The sequence below is a fragment of the Adiantum capillus-veneris genome, chromosome 2 (assembly GCF_014529385.1).
Source record: "Adiantum capillus-veneris isolate H3 chromosome 2, ASM1452938v2, whole genome shotgun sequence".
Lineage (NCBI taxonomy): Eukaryota > Viridiplantae > Streptophyta > Polypodiopsida > Polypodiales > Pteridaceae > Adiantum > Adiantum capillus-veneris.
Window position 1 is genome coordinate 31,312,841 of NC_140932.1, and position 4,505 is coordinate 31,317,345.

At 40.8% G+C, this 4,505-nt stretch overlaps 1 pseudogene; it reads left to right on the top strand.

Annotated features, from left to right (window-relative positions):
* Window positions 1-2,777: 2,777 nt before the first annotated feature.
* LOC147462588 (uncharacterized) lies at window positions 2,778-3,704 on the top strand (annotated as a pseudogene).
* The last annotated feature ends 801 nt before the right edge of the window (window positions 3,705-4,505 follow it).

Genomic DNA, 4,505 nt, shown 5'->3' on the forward strand with positions numbered 1-4,505 from the left:
ACATTACACTTACACAATCAAAATTGAATTTGGATATCAAGAAAGCCACCAAAAAAATCATAAAAGTGCTAATTTTGGCCAAAAAATAGGATTATGCAATTCTTGTAAATTGGTCATAACTTTCAATTTTAACACTTAGCTCTCCCTACAAGCATCAAAACATGTTGAGAACTATGAAGGCCTAACCTCTAGCCATCTAAACCTCACAAACATGAAGTTTAGAGTGGTATAGTTGACAAAAATTGAAAAAAAGCCAAAAACAGGACCCATTTTTTCACACAATTTAGGTTCAAAAATGTTGTGCAAGAGTAAGGTTAATGGTGAGATTGATACTTTAAAAAAAATGCTAAGTTTTTTTCAGCTCACAAGGAAACTTTGTGGATATATAGCACCTAGAAATTCATTTTCATAATCTTCAAATAATTTGAGCAAAATGATCACTTAACAGGACACAAAAGTGTCCAAGGATATAAAAGTGTCATGTTACCATTCTAGTGTTAAAGTGCACTCAATGGACATGTACGAGGCACTTGTGCATATTGAGGATGACTTGGATAAAGAAGTTGAAGCACAGGTAGAGACGAAGTACAAGACAATTGCAAAGAAAGTGAGACCTATGGCTACACCTCTGCCAGAGGGAAGTGCTGAAGTAATTAAAGAAGCTTCTCGACAGCCTATGCTCAAAAATCCTAAGAACATTGGGCACAAATTCACTAAAGAGACATTGCAGCAGTTTAAGGTGGGAGAAGATGGTTTTCTCAATGAAGAGGAAATCAAGTGTTTTCAAGGTATGCTTGAAAAACATGGTAAAGCTTTTTCCTTTGAGCCAAGTGAGATTGGGTGTGTGGATCCAAGTGTTGTAGCACCTATGGTTATATTCATTGTTCCTCACATGCCATGGAGCTTACGTCCTATTCCAGTTCCTAAAGCTCACTTGCCAAAGCTTATCAATTTGTTTAATGAGAAGATACAAATGGAAATCTTGGAACCATAATGTGCGCCCTAGTCTAACCGATGGTTCATTGTTCCGAAGAAAAATGGTACTTTAAGGTTTATACAGGATATGCAGCCTGTTAACAAGGTAACAATCCGCAATGTGGGTACCGGCCCAATTGTGGATGAATTTGCTGAGGCTTTGCAGGTAGGTCAATTTACTCTATGGGTGATCTTTATTCTGGATATGATCAATTTCAGTTAGCTTTAGAGAGCAGGGATCTTACTACGATGTGTACACCTCTCGGATTGGTAATGATGTGCACTCTGCCGCAGGGTGCTACGAATTCTGTAGCTCATATGATGAACGGCATGAACAAGGTATTAAGGGACTTTATCCCACATGTTACTATGCCTTTCATTGATGATCTACCGATTAAGGGCTGCGAGGAAAGCTCAAAAGATGAGATAAAACATCAGAGGGAGTGCCGGCAGTTTGTTGCTCAACATATTGCTGACTGTGATGCTATTTTATCCAGGCTTGAAGAAGTTAACTTAACACTTTCAGGGCAAAAATCAACTTTTGGTGCCAAAGAGGTTCTAATTGTAGGGCACATGTGCAATCCAGAAGGTAGAAGGCCAAGTCCAGCTAAATTTGAAGCTATTCAAAAGATGAAGGAAACGTGCTCTTCGGTTACTAAAGTTCATCGGTTTCTGGGAGCATGTGTATTCTATCTTATTTGGCTGCCACATTTTGCTCATGTTGCAGAAGTGCTTTATCAACTGTTGAGAAAAGGTAAAAGATTTGTTTGGGAAGAAGTTCACACGCGAGCTATGAGGAAATTAAAGAAGATGCTCCTTGAGGCTTCGACCTTGAGGAAAGTTGACTACAAATGTGGAAGGCCAGTAATCTTAACAGTTGACACTAGCCCGACAGGTATTGGCTGGGCTATAGGTCAAGATGATGATGAAGGTAGCAGGTATGTGGTTCGATTTGGAGCAAAAGTACTCAATGCTCGCCAAAGAGGCTACCCACAGGTTAAGAGAGAGATTTGGGGCATTGCTACTGCTCTAAGGTTTGATAAATAATACTTTATTGGAGCTTCAGTCATGGTAGAGACAGATTGCTTGCCACAGATAGGGATGATTGCAAATTTCTCTACTCCGGATATTGCTATGCTGCGATGGATAGCCTACATTAAATCTCTTAATCCATTTTCATATTGTAGGTAGAGATAATCATGTTACAGATATGTTATCAAGAGCTAGATTTGAAGATGAAGAAGAGATGCTGACCACAAGTGATGATGTTGGCTTGAAGTTCTATTCGTCTTCTTATCTGCATGCAAATTGTGGCAATATTGATCATACTTTTGAGGTATTTTTTGAAGAGTTCTATGAAGGAGAATGGATTTTGATTGGTTGCTACCTTAGCACTCTTACTAAGCATGAAGGGTGGACGTATCAAGAGTACAAAAAAGATAAGGAAGAAAGCTTACAGCTATTTTCTGAAGGATGGCCATTTATGAAAGCAGCCAAAACGCTCTAAAGGAGTACCGCAGCGGGTTGTTTGTGATAAAATGACTCAACAGCAGGTTATCAAAGAGTTTCATGAAAGTTTATGGGTTGGATACAGAGGGGTCTGGGCAACTTTTGTCAAGATTAAGGATCGTTACTGGTGGAAAGGTATGTATAAATATGTGGCTCAGTTTGTGGAGACATGCCTAATATGACAACAATATTCTAATGTGCGACATCGAGATGGATTTCATCCCACCTATCCACTAGCTATGCACTACAAGTGGGTGGTGGACCTGATTACCATGCCAGTAGGTGTCTGGCAGATGCAGTATATTGTTCTTGCAAGAGAGGATCTTACTAATCATGTGGAAGGCAGAGCTTTGCGTACCAAAGCTACCAGTTCCGTATGCAAGTTCTTGCTTGAGGATGTTATTTCCAGGTATGGATGTGTTGGTAGAATTACTGCTGATAGAGGAGAGCTTGGTGTAGATGAAGCTCGGGATTTCTTTGCTCTCTTGGGCATTAAATTGGCTCTCACTAAAACATACAATCCAGAGGGTAATGGTAAAAGTGAAAGAGGGAATCCGCCTATTGTTAAAGCTTTAGCAAAGGCATGCCAGGGACATATTGGTGATTGGCCTAAACTCCTACCATTTGCTTTATGGGCTGATCGAACTACACATAGTTCTGTTACAGGTTTTATGCCATTTGAGCTAATGTACAGGCAAAAACCCATTATGCCTACAGAGGAAGCGGTTATCTCTTGGACCATAATGCCATGGGAAGAAGGTATGTCTACAGAAGATTTGCTTGCATTGCGCATATGCCAACTTGAGAGATGTCAAGAAGATATTGAACAGGCTAAAGTAATGCTTAAGGAAGCAAGGTTGAAGAACAAGGCAGCATTTGATGGTAAGCACAGACTACGACCTCGTGTTATTAAAGATGGGTATTGAGTCCTTGTATATGACAGTAGCCCCGACAACCAGTACACTGCTATGCGAAAAATGGTTAAACGATGGTTTGGACCATATGTAGTACTTCATGTTTATGATAATGCGACCTAGAAGTTATGCGAGCTTGATGGCACTGAGCTCAAGGTGCCTATTGCAGGGAAAAGAGTTAAGTTGTTTAAGCAACGAGATGGTGAGATTAATATTGGAGACTTCAACATAGATCAACCTCCTGAAGACAATGTTATGTATGCATTAGACGATGAGTCAGATGATGCTCTTGATGATGCTTTATAAATACGGTTGGCACAGACCAGAGGCTGTGAAGGTTTAGAGGGGGTGTATGTCGTGCAGCTCCGCTCCCATGCTAAGAAAGATGCTAGAAAAATGCACATCAAGTTGTTTGAAGCCTACATGATTAATGAACAGTAGTTAAGGCCTGGTAACAGGACAAGTTCAATGTTGAATGTATGTCAAATGTGGTTAAAAAGGCCAAGAGATGCCTTAATGATCCCAAAAGTGATTATGCTTGAAGTGAGCACAGAAGGAAGATTATGATCTAGAACTAAAGTGCTTGAAGTGCTCTACCGGCCTGTCTTTATGGCTCGTCGATTGGAGCTACGGTGAAGAAGTTATGGCAGTTCAAAGTTTGAGTCGATTGCAAATCCGTACCGGATTGGAAAACTATAGATGAGGTGACAGAAAGGAAAAGAATGCACGGGCTTGAAGTGCTCACTATGTGGAGCACATCGGTCTTTTCAGTTCAGTGATCGGAGTCCCGGTCGCCAAGATATTGGCCGATTAAGATACACCGGGGGCCGGCTCCGTACCAGTCCAGTCGGCTCGGTCGGTGTCTCAGCTGGGAGTTTTGTCTATTTTCCAGAGATTGGGATGCTGGAGCAGTAGTAGCTTGATGAGTCTCATGCCCGAGATGTCATCTCATGCAGTGCTTGGCCGACAGTGGTCGTAATTGACAATAGCTAGCTGACAAGAAATAAACTTTGACACCTTTTATCGAATGTGATGAGAAGGCTTTACTTCAATGCAATCACCTATACTTGCATCTTAAAGGTATGCAAGATTATACAAGAGCTTGAT